The 15,725-nt window shown below is 41.3% G+C and overlaps 1 long non-coding RNA gene across 1 annotated transcript in view; it reads right to left on the bottom strand.

Annotated features, from left to right (window-relative positions):
• Positions 1-15,725, bottom strand: part of LOC142601987 (uncharacterized) — a 415,639-nt gene that overhangs the window by 299,430 nt on the left and 100,484 nt on the right. The window contains exon 3 of the long non-coding RNA XR_012835563.1: positions 1,556-1,675. This is a non-coding gene — a long non-coding RNA (uncharacterized LOC142601987). The remainder of the gene's footprint in view (positions 1-1,555; positions 1,676-15,725) is intronic.

Genomic DNA, 15,725 nt, shown 5'->3' with positions numbered 1-15,725 from the left:
CAGCAAAAGACAACTGGTTTCACAGTCATTCACACTTACAAGTCCTCTTTCAAAAGACTGTGGTACAATATCTGGTAAGCTATTGGCTGTCACTAACACAGGTTGGCATTTCTGGCACATATATGCTCCATTTGGTACTTGTCAAGTCAAGTCCTTCTGGCTGCTCCCACAGTCACTGGCAGGAAGAAAGGATAGTGATGAGCATCAGCAATGACTGCAAGGTGGCTCAGTGGAGAAACAGGAAAGACAGGCAGGAAGGAAGAACAGAAAAAGGAAAACCCAGAAAACTTTGGTCTCAGATGTCAAAACACATCTACTCTCTACTGCCAGATATAAAGTATTTTCCCAACAGACATTATTTAGAAACAAATGACACTATCAAGCCTTAGGATCACACCTGTAGGAATTTTTAAGTCAGGTCTGCATCTTTGCATAAGTGTTGTCATTATATTAGTCAACTTAATATAGAGTAATGATGAGATCAGGGTGAATGGTAGGTCAAGTGAAGTAGACGTGCCCTCTGACTTAGTTTGAAAATGGAATGCATCAGCCTTATGAAGTGATCACGGATATCCCAAAATTCACTGCTCAGAATGTAATTTATTTGGATACATCAAAACCCAGTAAATCCTACCCCCACCAAGGCATTAGGTATCGTGGTGTTTTCTGTCCTTAATCTTTCAGACTGATCTCTCAAATACACACAGCTCAGACCTTGCTCTCTACATGCACCTTATCCTGAAAAAAAAATTTACTTAGATTTTTTTTTATCTCTGTCATTAAAATGACCTTAGCATGACATTCACTTCTAAACATTGCATCAAATTGGCTTTTTGAGCAACTGAAAGCAAGAGCATTGATCACATGCTCACATTCTGCTGGAACTGGGCCTATAAATGTTCTGACCATTTCCAAATGAATGTGTCAGGCCATAATGAATATCTTGAAAAAGAATTGATGCAACAGCACCGATAGAAAAATTTATATATATATTTAAAAGACTTCGTCAACAGGTGGCTTTCATCTTCTACACAATATTGCTAGCTTAGCTACTGCAACATTGTGAACAGATGTTTTTAAGCATCATCAATAGGATTACTCTAGAATTTACTCATCATAAATCAGCATACTGCAATGTCCTTTCTGGTGGGCAGTTAATATATCCTGCTTCCATCAGTTCATCTATATAATAGTTCACATGAGGATGAATGAGCTCGCTTCTATTTGAGATGACAGCTTGATGCAGCATTTCAAGGCTTAGCCTAACTTGCCCTTACTTGAGGTCAGGCAGCAACCACTCCCAGAAAACATGTTTGTTAGATGCAACTGAAAACAGTTTAGCACTTGCATTAAAGTAATAATTAAACATGAACAGTGTGCCTTGATGTTGTTTAAATGAATGACACATTCCATGCCCAGAGTTTTCAGCCCAGTTCTGTGACAGACAAAACATAATAATTGATCCAAGAAGAAATTAATGAAAAGAGTGCCAAGAGGTTAAGTAGGCTATCATTCTGACTGAACCATATTTTATGGTGTTACTTGTATAACATACCTCGACAAAGAAGGTGGAGCTCCATCTAATCCAGCGCACCTCCACTAAAACAGCTGGCACAAAATATCAGATGGGCTTGGTAGTAGCTTCCTCTTGAGAGCTGTTATATAATCACAGGGACTGTAAACAAGAAAAAGAGAAAGAAATGGAAAATAACTAGATAAAAATTTCAAGGAAAAAAATTATTTTAATGCATCTACCTTTGTAATTCTAACCTGGACAGAAAAAGGAAATTTGAGTTTCCCCTCAGCTATGTAAACTCTCTAATTTAAAACAGCTTTTCACAGCAGATTTTTTTTCACAGTTTATATCAGCTAGACGTTTCCCAGAAATGTAGAGCAATTGATATTGTTGACATCTCCACCCAGAAGTTTCTCTTCTCTCTCTAAATCATAATGCTGAGCTGAGAACTCTAAGCTAAATGACTCTAGATACACGCCACACAAAAAAAAAAAAAAAAAACCCCACTTGGGAGTAGGTAAGCACTTAGAGAAATCTTTTATTTGGGTGCCTAAGAGGAACTGTGTCCTTTTCTATATGAGCTGGAGGCAGCTATAAAGACGAGGCAGGAAGGGGCACACTAGGATGTCCGATTAGGAGACCAGAGTGCACTTCACATTGTGTGGTACTTAAACTGTGGAGGGGAAATGGGGAGGTGGGGGGCACGGCCTACATCTGTGTTCAGTGGCCATGTCCTAACAACTCATTGTATGGTTCCAAGCAAGGGAAGGTGGCAGAGGCTCAGCAGATGCAAATAAATACTCAGGGCAGATCCTGCACCCCTCGCCTGCCACAGAATGAGGAGGCTGCCCGCCTCCACCTCCGCTGAGACAGCGGGAAGACAAACCTACGCTGCTGCAATTAATCCCAGCACTCAGAAACATTATGTCTTTCTCAAAGGTGCAAGGTGTGAAGGCCTAAGTATGCAAAGGAACTGTGCCAGGATAAAGGGCCTAAACCCAGATTTTGACCCACTGAATCTCCAGATAAGCTTTTTCCTAGCTCAGTTCCAGTTCCTACAGGGGAAATTAGTCTCACCTCACTTTGGGGGTCTGGTATATGTCTGCAGCTGAGGTAGCCCCCTTGGCTCCTGATGGGCAATGGAGAGAAATGGGCCATTTCAGGGCATACTTCATCTGGCCTGTTTGAGACATCTGTTTCCAGAGATGCTCTATACCATAAAAGAGTGTCCATTTCTCCAGTTAAAGTTAGAGTCTAAAACACTGGTTCAGAAGCAGATCCATATTTAGCTAACTGAATCCCGGCCTCTGATGGCTTCATTTCCAAGTGACATTCCTGAGGTACCCACTTCCAGGTATAGTCACAATGGGCTTCCCCAGCCTTAATAGTGCTTCCCAATTTAGCATCTGTCAAATGAGGCTCCTCATCGTGCATAAAGTTTTGGCATTTAATTCAGAAAACTGTATTAGAAGGGCTATATTCAGCGCTATAAAATATAATTCTTGTGTATCTCAGCTAGATTCAGAAGGGCATCTAGCCACTGAAGCTCGGCCTTGTACCTGGCCTGTGCAATGCCAGAGGAGACTAGTTCAAATGGACAAGAAGAGATAGCTCAGCCTCAGACAGCTGATGAGGTTATTGTGCCCAAGTGTCCTCACCCTCCCGGCACTGATATTTGAGCTGTTCATAAACCAGCTGCTGAACCACTGGAGTTATTTAGCACTTTAAGGGTGGGGTAAACAGCTTGAGGTGATAACCACATTCACTGTCTCAAGCTGGCAGCAACACATAAATCAATCGGAGGCCTCGGGCACACTGAAATGGGATACGCAGACAGCAACTAAGCAGGAAGCTGCTTAAGCTAGCCAGCAGGAAACAAAGACAAGTGCGGTATAAGATCACATACACATGCACACACACACACTTACAAACTGGCTGGAGACTATACTCTGTAATTCAAGTGTCAGGACATTCATCGATCTCGGCCCCAGTTTCCTGTCCCTCCTCTGCTGAGAGATTTTAACCTACATCTTCCAGCAGAATGGCAGCCACCAAGCTGCCACAGCAGGTTCCCACTGTCCTGCCTGTGTTCCATCCCCCTTTCCATACACACACCCCCCTTTTCATTTTCTTCCTTTTTAAAAAAAACTATTCGACTTTCTAGATGTATATTAGTCTCAACGGATAGAGACCTACCTCTCCTTCCTCTGCAGTAAATGTCCTAAAATAGATTTTCTAGAAATCGTTCTTATCCTCTGAATAGTGCATAGGGAAAATACATCAGAAACATCAGCAGGAAGGTGCCAAGTACAAAAACCCCAACCCTGGCTAGTGTTACAGAATTCTCCTGAGTAAAAAAATTTTTCATCCACCAAAACAGGCGAAAGATCTGAATCGAAATCTCCTGTCTGAAAGGTAAGAACCTTAATGAATAGTTGATTCAACACACAAAACAGTCCTTTTTCTTGTGAGATTGTACATATTCTCTACACACACTTTTTGTGGTAACCCCAAGTGAGACAGGAAAGAAAGGGAATGAGAGCACCTTTCTCTCAATTTTAAGCTGTGGGCTACAGACCCGGTGATTGATGCGGTCAGGACTCAGGCAGGTGGCACAAACTCAGAAGCAGACTGATGGATCCTGTGGGAATTTCACTGGCAGAAACTAGCTCAGAAAGAACTGGCATAGGGGGAAAGAAGATAGGTGGGAAGGCAGAGGAATGCCAGTGACACCTATAGACATCTTTAAGCACCTAAGAGGCATTTAAACATAATTCCTCCCATGAATCTAACCCACTAGCTCTGGTGGTTCAGTCGCCTGCACAAAGAATTGTGCTATGCTGCCAGAAAGGTGCCTATCTATGGAAACAGGTGGAGAATTTCAGCCATCACCTTCTCTGCACTGAGCACTTATTTTCTTGGGATGAAAGCAGCAGCTGCAATGGGCAGAAAAGCAAAAATATCATGCCTGTTCATACATTCTTTTCATACAGTTTGGAGAGCACTTCCCCTCTTCATTATGCTCAGCACTGGCAGATAATACAACTTCCCTCTAGAACCACGTGCACTGTGTATACGGGTTGAGTCCAACATTAACCTACAGAGCCATTCTAAGTAAAAATACATTAAAGAGAAGTGTACTTAAAAATAAAGTTGTAATCATGTACTGTACTCAGTGTGCTTAAATAGCGCACGTAATATAGTTCAGTGTAATAACCACTCGCTACTCAGGTTTCTAACACGAAGGAAGATATAGAATGGAATTACATTTCGGCCTGGAACTAATTCTGGAGTACAGCCAGTCCCATGCGATCCATAAAAATTCCTGTGTCAAAATGATGTGTCCCATTATCTTGATGCCTTGATCAAGGTTTCAGAGTTTTTCATTTCTCCGACATCCTTCGCATTAATAAACTTACACTGAAAATATGTTTTCATACTAACTGCACCACCACTAGAGCTCTGCTCAGGGATCTATTTCTTTGCAACCTTTTCATAAGCATACACAGTAGTGAATACAGCTAGCCCTGTATAGCTAGTCCTCTGCTGTATAAATTAGTCACTTGAAAAGGTAGTGAAAATGTAAACATTATTGCAAAACTTTCCCTTTCACCTGCAACCACCTTACCAAGTTACATTCTTTACTTATAAGCCACTGATGAACTGAATACAATAATGTAACAGTAATACTTAGCCCTTTTGTAAATAATCCTAAATTACAGAGTTCTCAATAATCATATAGGTCTTCAGAACTTAAATTAGCATCCTCTTGTTATATACTTAAGCTTCCAGGTTTTCTTTCAGGTTTCTCATCCGAACCGAAATGCGATAATCAATTTCTGTTGTTATTCAAGGATTTTTTTTTATTATTTTTCCACTTCCTTCAGTTATTTGCATGGTAGAATCAGAATGACAGTATGCCAGAACATATGGAATAAAGGTAGAATACACAAGTGTCCTGTATTTTCATAAAGTCTCTCTTAATCTGAAAAGCCACTGAAAGAATGAGAAAAACTAATCCACATTATAACATAGTAAACCTTCTTAAGATTGTTAAGTAACCTCTGCACTCCTGGCAGGATACAAGTTCCTCCTTCCTTCAGCTGTAAGCTCCTGCCAGCAGATGGTAGGTGCTCTCGATCAGAAAAGCAGCAAAGTGCACCTGGCAAGGGACGAGCCTTACCAGAGGATGTGGGCAAGGACATGCCTGCTTTCCCCTGGCTGGTGCACCAACCAGTGGAGGATTTGATCCAGCAAGAATGCATGGTTAGAGACCTCCAGTTGTTAGAGACTGAATACAAATGAGGGCTAAGATTTTTTAAGCCAAATTCCTATTAAAAACAATAGAAATTTGGGTGTACAAATCCCTTAGTCTCCGTCCAGCCAAAGCCATTTCTCCCCCCCCGCCACCCCCTCCCCGCCTCTAGCTGCTACCCATTGGTTAGCACTGCTGGTACAACTTTTTAGAAGGATTTGTTGCACAAAGAGAGAGACTTATTAAAAACAGAAAAGAATGTGTTGTGTCTCTGTAGCCAGAATCACAGTTTAAAAATCTGTGGGCCGGATTTTCCTGAATGTTCAAAAGATACAAAACAGTTATAAATCCATATGAACCACCTAAGCTCAAGGCTGTCTTTTGTCTCCAGTGATTCAAAAGAGGTATGTTTACTACTGCAACTGGCACAGCAAGCTTCCAGAAAATACAAAAAAAATCATGTTTTCATTAATTTTTTTCCTTTTTAAACATTTTTCTCCATTATTTATTGGTTCAGAGACTATGATTCACTTTAGGATAACCTAATATAAAACAAAAATATTTTCACCTTATGATTATTCTCTTTTGCTATAAATAGCTACCGAGCTAGCAGGCCAACACTCTTGAGATCCCTTTTTCTGCCTTACCATTTCACTCTATAGCCAGACTGACTGAAATACAAGGAGTATAGTTACCTTTTTTTTGAGCTAACAAGGTGCAATTCTTGTCTCTGTCCAAGGTGAATCTCACCCCAGGAGGACCAGCAGCTTAGTGCAAATTTGTGACCAGATCCTGAACTATTTGTACAACCAGCTTTCCTATTAGTTTCTAAGTAATGTGACTTCAGTTAGATATTTGTGCATTTGCCAGGAATGAGGTGGGGGGGGAATAAAGCAGCCCTTTAAAAACTTTCTCAAAGGGGTTGGAGGACAAGTCAGCTGATGAGTATGTTTATTACTCTTAAATAATTTGGGAAGCAAAGACGGACCATTTCAGAGCTGGGAAACCTGTTATTGAGTAGATCAGACTCTAGGCAAAATGGCATGTTTTCTCTTTTGTTGTTGTCTGCTAGGTTGATGACTATCACAGCAAGATTTTTTTTTCTGTTACAATTCTTTCTGAGATGAACAGAGACATCCATTGTCAACCCAGCATCCGAGGGCGTTAGCTGCCTGCCTGCCAGAAGCCCAAATCCATGATATTACAGACGTACTGCTAAGCTTCAGCTAATGATCCAGCCATTGCCCAATGCGTTTGTGAGCTCTAATAAAACTGTCAGGTGTGACTCAGACCAGACCAACCAGAGGTGACTACTGGCTCTAGGGAAAGGCTGGGGGAACCAGGGACTGAGGTAGTGTTCTGGCCAACCTTCCTAATGAAGGTGAAAAATAAATCATGTCAGACCATTCTATTTTGTACCATGTTTATGACCCAAAGGTTAAGGGAGAAATATAAGATAGGATCTCGAGTTTAGTAAGATTGTGACACATGCTGCACAATGCACCCCCAACACTCTCATTGGTAAACCAGTAGAAGAAAGTTCTGCAGAACACATTACTATATGATCCTTGGATGAAAACTGTATTGTTATTGCTTTTTTTTGAAAAGATTGACTAAAGCCCAGTTAGAAGTATAATGATAGAATATTAAGTTACACTTCAAATTTGCACGGCATCTGGCTGTGAAGAGTAGAAAAACCTTCATAGGACAGGTTAAAAGAGTTGCCAATTAATCATTGGCTGTGAAATCAGTGGGATGAAATAAAAAGACAAGTTCTGCATCTCAGCAGGAAAATCAAATGCACAATTACAAAGAAGGGAAAAGCAAGTTAGCTACAGAACTGCAGAAAGATCTTAGATACAACCATGTGCAAACTCAGTTAGCAGTATGGCATTTTATGAGAGGTAATTAGTCCACACTTGTTGGCACTAGTGATGCCTCAAATCAAAAATACAGTCCAGTTTTGAACAATATGTTTCAAGATTTATGCAAACAATCTGGAAAGTTCAGAGAAGAGCAACAAAAAAAATGAAAACAAAAACAAAAACAACAAAACAAAACAAAACAAAAAACCCACCAGGTTGGATTATACGATCTAGGAAGAAAAGCTGAAAGATTTGAGTTTGTTTAGTCTAGAAAAGAGACTGAGGGAAGACATAAGTCTTCAAATATGCAAGATGCTGTTATAAATATGACAGTGATCAACTGTTCTTCACATCCAGCAAGGTTAGAAGAATAGTTCCGCTTACCGTGTGGCAAAGAAGATTTGTTAACTATTAGGACAAAATAACTAACAAAAAGAGCCATACACTGGAACAGTTCACGGAGGCTGGTCATGGAATCTTCATCACTGGAGTCCATTATGGAAAGGTTAGACAAATCGCTGTCAAAAATAGTCCTTGGCTCAGCCGCAAAACAGAGAGATGGACTGGTTGACTGAGTTCCTACAGTTCTATGATTTACTAGGGAATATGCAGTTTCTTGCACAAGCCACTCTTTTTAGGGGTTTAACAAGTCACACTGACTAATATATTGCATGCAAAAACCTCTATCCTGATGCCAAGTATTTCAAACTCTATTTAAAACTTTACCACTGTAAAAACTGTTATGGTCTAGCAGGAAAATCCAGGAAGTAGTACTCTGCAATATTATCGTACCAACAGAGGAGCCAAGTCATTTCAAAAGACCTTTCAAAATCTCATGTATGACCATAGGACAAGGTCAGAAAAGGCCAATGACATTTTTCTGTCAGAAGGTAAGAAAACCCCAACACAGTTGGGGTTGTCATAGTTTGACAAAAGCCAATACACAGCAGTGGCTAAAGACTGCAAGGAAATTGATTCAACCCACTGTTACAGCAGGAACACTGGTGTCCAGCAAATCTTTAGTATAAAAACTAACATCTAACAAGCTGATATGTTTCAGAAGCTTTCATCCTGAAGCTACCTGGGGATGCTTATAAATGATGGACCTGGTGAATTTATTGAGCACACTAATAAGGAAGGAATCCCTGAATACTTAGAGAATCACATTAGAAAAGTGAATAGAATCATAGAATCATTTAGGTTGGAAAAGACGTTGAAGATCATCAAGTCCAACCATTAACCTAGCACTGCCAAGTTCACCACTAAACCATGTCCCTAAGCACCACATCCACACATCCTTTAAATACCTCCAGGGATGGTGACTCAACTACTTCCCTGGGCAGGCTGTTCCAACATTTGATAACCCTTTTGTTGAAGAAATTTTTCATATTATCCAATCTAAACCTCCCCTGGCACAACTTGAGGCCCTTTCCTCTTGTCTTATCACTTGGGAAACAGACCAACCCCCACCTGGCTACAGCCTCCTTTCAGGTAGTTGTAGAGAGTGATACAGTCCCCCTCAGCCTCCTCTTCTCCAGACTAAACAACCCAAGTTCCCTCAGCCGCTCCTCATAAGACTTGTGCTCTAGACCCTTCACCAGCTTCGTTGTCCTTCTCTGGACATGCTCCAGCACCTCAGTGTCTTTCTTGTAGCAAGGGGCCCAAAACAACACAGTATTCAAGATGCAGCCTCACTAGTGCCAAGTACCAGGGGGCGATCACTTCCCTAGTCCTGCTGGCCACACTATTCCTGATACAAGCCAGTATGCTGTTGGCCTTCTTGGCCACCTGGGCACACTGCCAGCTCATATTCAGCTGGCAGTCAACCAATACCCCCAGGTTCTTTTCCGCCAGGCAGCTTTCCAGACACTCTCCCCCAAGCCTGTAGCATTGCATGGGGTGGTTGTGACCCCAGTGCAGGAGCCAGCCCTGAACCTTGTTGAACATCATATAGTTGGCCTAGGCCCATCAATCCAGCCTGTCCAGATCCCTCTGCAGAGCCTTCCTACCCTCAAGCAGATCAACACTCCTGCCCAACTTGGTGTCATCTTCAAACTTACTGAGGGCGCACTCAATCCCCTTGTCCAGACCATTGATAAAGATATTAAAGAGAACTGGCACCAGTACTGAGCCTTGGGGAACACCACTTGTGACCAGTCACCAACTGGATTTAACTCTATTCACAACTCTTTGAGCCCAGCCATCCAGCCAGTTGTTCACCCAGCGAAGCGTACACCCGTCCAAGCCATGAGGAGCCAGTATCCCCAAGTAGAATGCTTTGGGAAATATTGTCAAAGGCTTTACTAAAGTCCAAGTAGACGACATCCACAGCCTTTCCCTCATCCATTAAGCAGGTCACCTTGTCATAGAAAGCGATCATGTTAGCCAAGCAGGACCTGCCCTTCATAAACCCATGCTGACTGGGCCTGATCACCTGGTTGCCTGTATGTGCCACGTGATGGCACCGCAGTCATACTGATAGGCCTGTAGTTCCCAGATCCTCCTTCCAGCCCTTCTTGTAGATGGACGTTGCATTTGCTAACTTCCAGACAACTGGGACCTGCCCAGGAGTACTTATTGTCTGGATCAAACTATAATCAGTTCTTTGCACGAGGGCATAGAAAACACTTGTGGATTGTGAGCCCCACCAAAGAGCCCATTACAGATGCATTGACAAAGGCATTGCTTCATACCATGTGTGACACATCTACTACAAAGAATTCCACTCCTGTCTTGGACCTTACGTGCCATTGAGCAAAAACAAGAAAAAAGGAAGGAAGACTACTCCAAAAGAATTGACAAGAATGAGAAGAAATGTTAAAGGCAGCATTACTACTGGCTATGGCAGGAAATACCCTCAGAAGAAGTAAGTGTGGTGACTTCACTCAACTGATGAAAGCCTCAAGCCTAGCAAAGGCCTGCATCGACACAATAGCATACTGTTAAATTCTAGGACAAAAATCAAGTAAAGCTAAAATCTTTCACACTTGAGACATTATCATCTCCACAAGAGATCCACTGGAATAGCTATGCTGATCTGACAAGGCATAATTCAGAAAAGTACTTGAGTTTCTGAAGTCTTGCAAACTTCAGTGGTATCCAGGCAATTGGTGAATGCTGTCTTGGTCAGAAAGATTCTCCTGAGTTATTTCCCCTCAGAAGCATTTCACAAAAGCATCTAAAGACAGCCTGGAAGAATGTGAGCTACCTGCAAGAATAATTCATAAAAACAATAGCCAAGGGACTGGAAGAAACTCAGTTTTCTTGGCAAAATGTTTAATGCAAGTTTCTGCAAAACATCTTTCTGGTTTAGGACATTTCTACATACAGATTCTGTTTTTCAGAGATCCCATTCCTTCATTCCTTACAAACCCAAAACACCCGCTGACATCATTAGGCAATGCATTGGCATCAGAAATACAGTACTAAGCCAACAGAGGTTGTGGGTAGCCAAAACCGTGCTGGAGACAGTTCATCCCAGTTCGGTCAAACTAACTTTTGAAATCACAGCTGGTTCACAAATTGTGAACGTCCTAGGGTCCTAGCAGACCCCACTGCCATTACTGCTAGCAGCTCTTTGAGAAGACGATCCACCCATGCTCAGCGCAGATGGCCACACTTCTTCCCTCCTCAACCCTCACAAGCTAGGACCCAGAAATCCCTTCTCCTGCGCTTAGGGAAGCAGCTATTCCCACTTCCTGGCCCAGCCCTACTCCCATGCTCCCTGGCCCCACTCCCGGAACCAATTCATATGCAATAGGCTACACATCCTGCTGGTGGAGAAGGGCTAGGAGGGACCGTCTTGAAAAGATTTAAAATCTTATTAATGAATACAATACGAACTTCAAAGTCCTACTGGGGAGCAGTATTTGTGTAATGGCAAGAAAGAAAAACAAATGTATCTTGAATTCTGACACTACTAAAGGCAGTGGAGGGAAACACCCAGGGAGCCAGGATTTCAATCAACAATTAATTTGAGTACCCATTTTTGTAGTGGATGGAAGGAATCAGCTTGAGAGAAACATAGGAAAGGAAACTACAGATGGAAGAAAAACAGAGATCACAAAGGCAAAGGGCAAGGGTTGAAAAAGAGCCAGAGTGAATTATAATGAAAGCAACTAAAACAAACTTAAACCCGTTAGTTAAAATGGGAAAAAAGCTTTGTTAGTATTAGCTAAATAGGCCTCCTGTAAAGAGTCAGTAATCCCATAATTTTCTGTTATTTGTACTTTCATTAAAGAACCTTTTTCATCCTTTTACAGCCCATACATATGACCAATATATAACTCAATGTATATAAAGTGCAGGGAAGCTGCAGATTCAGGACTAACTCTGCTCTCAATACAGCAAAAGAATTTTGACCATTAGTTTGCAGGGGAGGGAGCAAATCTAGCTCTTGAAGTGACTGTCTCTTCTTCACATAATCAGGGTCAGTTGCCCCCATGCAGCTGACAAAATCTTGGGAAGGTTAGACACCTCTCTGGTCCTGAACATGTTATGATCTTCTACAGTTCTGACAAATCCAGTTCTTGGATTTAACATGTCTCATCCAGCTATTTACTGCTGAAGGCTGAGGATGTGCGACCCCTTGGACAAACCCTGAGGAAAATGCAGAATCTCAAACACAAAAATCTGTTCAGAAAATTCCTTTCATATGGGGGGACCACCAAAAAAACCCAAAAAACCTTTTCCTTTTCTATATTAGAGCTGGCAGCTCAAGAATAGATTGTAGAGTTGGTTCCTCTGGGCACAGTACTGCACCAGTCTTTCAACTACAGCACACTCCTATCAAGTGAAGCAGGCAGATAGAACCATGAATATTATTTTCTTTACTTTTCAGGCAATGATATTATACAGGGAGAAAAGAGAAGAAGGTAGGACAATATCAGTGTGACTAATCTTCAGTCAGTTACAGGTTTGGGCTTTCTTTCTGCAAAACTGCCATTGAAACCCAAGGACCAATTCTTAGTAATACTTTTCATTTTCCCAGACAGCATATCACTGGCACAAACCTTTCATCAGTCTTCCTGTCAGTCTCCTTAGATATTGGAGGATGTTCAGAGACTGAGGCCTCTGGACTATGGACATTATCCACTGGGAGAAATCCCATTTTGTGCTTTTCCTCCTATCTGACTGCTCTGCAATTCAGTGTCTTCTGCTACTCATTCTCTCCTCTACCTCCTTAAGAACATTAGTTTTCCTGCAGTCATAGAGCCAGTGTACAGATAGCCCAAAGAAAGAAGCCAAGAGCTCTAAACACTCGCCAAATTTCTCCATTGTACTGTTTGGCATATAAGGAAAACAACTTTTGACACTATGAGTGTTTTTCATTATGATGGGGAGAAAAGATCTGAAACTACATTTCCCATCAGGCATCACAACTTGATTTTGGTGGTTCTGAAGACAGTATCATTAGCTAGCCACTGTATTACTCTACTCATGTCATAATAATCATTATTACAAGTGGACCAAAAATAAATTAATCACCTGAAAACTAACTAAGCATAAAATCTCCACACAAAAAACAACAAACCAAAATCAGAACTATTATCATACTTCAGCAGCCTTGTTTTCTATGAACATATTTTATGCTTGATTTCCCAGTTCCAGATTTTTTTTTTCTTCATTGCTATATTCACTTGCAACCGACGAATGTGAAATAGTTCTTCAAGCCTCCTTGAAGTCTACAATGAATTGTGCAGCCAGACCAGATTTTTTCAAGCTTAGCTTTTAACTTTACATTTGGCTTTGGCGGGGGGGGGGGGGGACAAAACACCAAACAGTGTTTTCTTCAATCTTTTGATTAATTTCACAGAATTTCCAGGAACATGTAAGCCACATATATCAAAACTTTGTAATTTAGAGTCCCATTTTGGGATCTGGAAGAGTCTGAAGTTAATATTCATTGCTATTACAATACTTTATCATGCAGTGGAATCTATGTTCAATGGCACCAGAATGTGGGTTTAATTTAAGAGCACTTTTACATAGATTAAGGCAAAATGTTCCTGAAGCATTTGATAGTCGGAAGAAAATGTTTTTTGAATGAAGCAATAAATATAAAATTTCACAACCTCCTTTGACAGCAGATCGAATTCACCTTTTGCATACTTGACCAAATCTGAAGCAATTTCGTTGATGCCAATAAAATGAAACTGCTGTAGAAACACTTGGGTCAGTCCTACTCCTTTTGAAATCAGTGGCAAAACTCCCACTGACTTCAGATCCCATACGTGTTGCTCACAGGCACAGTACTGCTCTTGGTTGGCCTACTAACCTTTGTGACTTAACACATGCTACACTTCCCGTTTGCAGTCTCTGAAGTAAGCCCTCTGTGCTGTTGAAGGTTCCTGGCCTAAGGTATCATTTTCTTTGTTTACTGTCTGGCTGCATAGATGTCTGGCACAGATTTCAAAGTACAGTAGCTCAAAACTATGCTCAGTGCATATGTGCATAAACCCTGTAGTGGATTGCATCACACATCCTGCATCCGAAACTAAAATCACGTAGCTAGTGCTCTCTATACTATTCATGATTTGCATGAAGCAGGTAGTAAAACGCAGCCGTATCAGTATCATGGCTTAGTAATTTAACATCATTGACTAAAGTGGATTTGTGCCAGAATGACATCAAGTAAATCAGTTCAGGATATTTTCCTTTATGTGTGCAAGAAAGAAACATACAAAATGCTATGAGAGATCAGCATGGTTCACCTAATCCAGTTTCCATCTGTGCCAACGTTCACAGCACATACAAGAAATTCTATACTGTACAATTACTGAATTACATTTCCTCCAGTTTTGCAGGCCTTGGCACAGTCAAATGCTCCAAACAAATTCAAAAGTACATTAAAAAGTACCAACTTAGTCTCAACACAGCAAGTGTCTCAGAACAATAAGAAAACTGTTCTATAAGCTTCCAGGGAGGTTGCTCACTGTATTGGCTGGACTGGATTATACTGAACTTGCTGAAGTCAAGCATTTAAGTAACATTTAGTTTATGTAACCTCGTGATACAGAATAACAGTTAAACTGCCCAAGTGAACCAAGGCAGCGATGGGAAAACACGCTGAGTTAGATTCCAGCCCACCTTTTATATATCCTTCTCTGTCCAGCTTCAGTGGAACGTTGTAATTATTCCTGCCACCACATACAGCGTTTGTTCATTTTTCAGCTTTTATTGCTGATTTTGTACTCCGGGCTACCATTATTACTTTACTAACAGCCCTTCTAAAAGGGTTGATGCAGCCACGACACAGCAGCAGTACTGCCAAATGGAGTCCCAGTGAATCCCGAGTTGTGATAGACCCTGGGGGCTGGTGTCCCTTCTCAGGCCTTGAATTTCTCACAGGTCATGAACACTGGCAATTTATACACAGTGAGAGGCAAGTTCTGGCTTGTTTGTTCCAGGCTAAACAGGACAAACAGAGAAACATCAAGGTCTTGGGAGGAATAAGCAACTCTTCCTTTACTCTGGACAGGAGGTGCTGCTCTAACAGGAAAAATATGACCAACAAGGCTGAAATCTGGCTTTTATCCACTCTTAGTGGAATCAAAACCATTATACAGTCTAAATGGCTGAATAAATTCCTTCCAAGTCAATTAATATCAACATCGTTGATCTTAAAGTATTACCTCATCACAGGTTATCACTGTCATTCAAGGACAGGTAAAAATCTGGTGTAACTTTCCATAATCTCTACTACATATCTGAAGTTTGACAGAAACACAGTATATGTTTGAGAGTGGACAAACATGGATTTCTGCAGGTAGGAGGGTTAATCGTGCTCATTTTCCCATATTTTTTGATCAGCTGATCCTAGAGAGGATTTCTAAAGCTTTCAGTCCAGTTCTGGCTCCAAAACATTGCCTGCTTGCCCTTGCTGTTTGCCAAGAAACAGTAAATTGTGTTAACAGTTTCTTTCAAGAATACATGTTAGTAACTGCCAAATGACAGTTGTAATGACCCTGATGCATTTCTCCCCTTAGGGCTTTTTTGTTGAGAACCCAGTTGCCACCCAAGCAGAAAAAATCATTCTGTGCCATGAAGTCTCTCATCACCCTGAGCTTTCTCCACTGCCACCAGCACT

The sequence above is a fragment of the Balearica regulorum genome, chromosome 5 (genome assembly GCF_011004875.1).
Source record: "Balearica regulorum gibbericeps isolate bBalReg1 chromosome 5, bBalReg1.pri, whole genome shotgun sequence".
Lineage (NCBI taxonomy): Eukaryota > Metazoa > Chordata > Aves > Gruiformes > Gruidae > Balearica > Balearica regulorum.
This window is presented reverse-complemented; position numbering and strand designations above follow the sequence as displayed.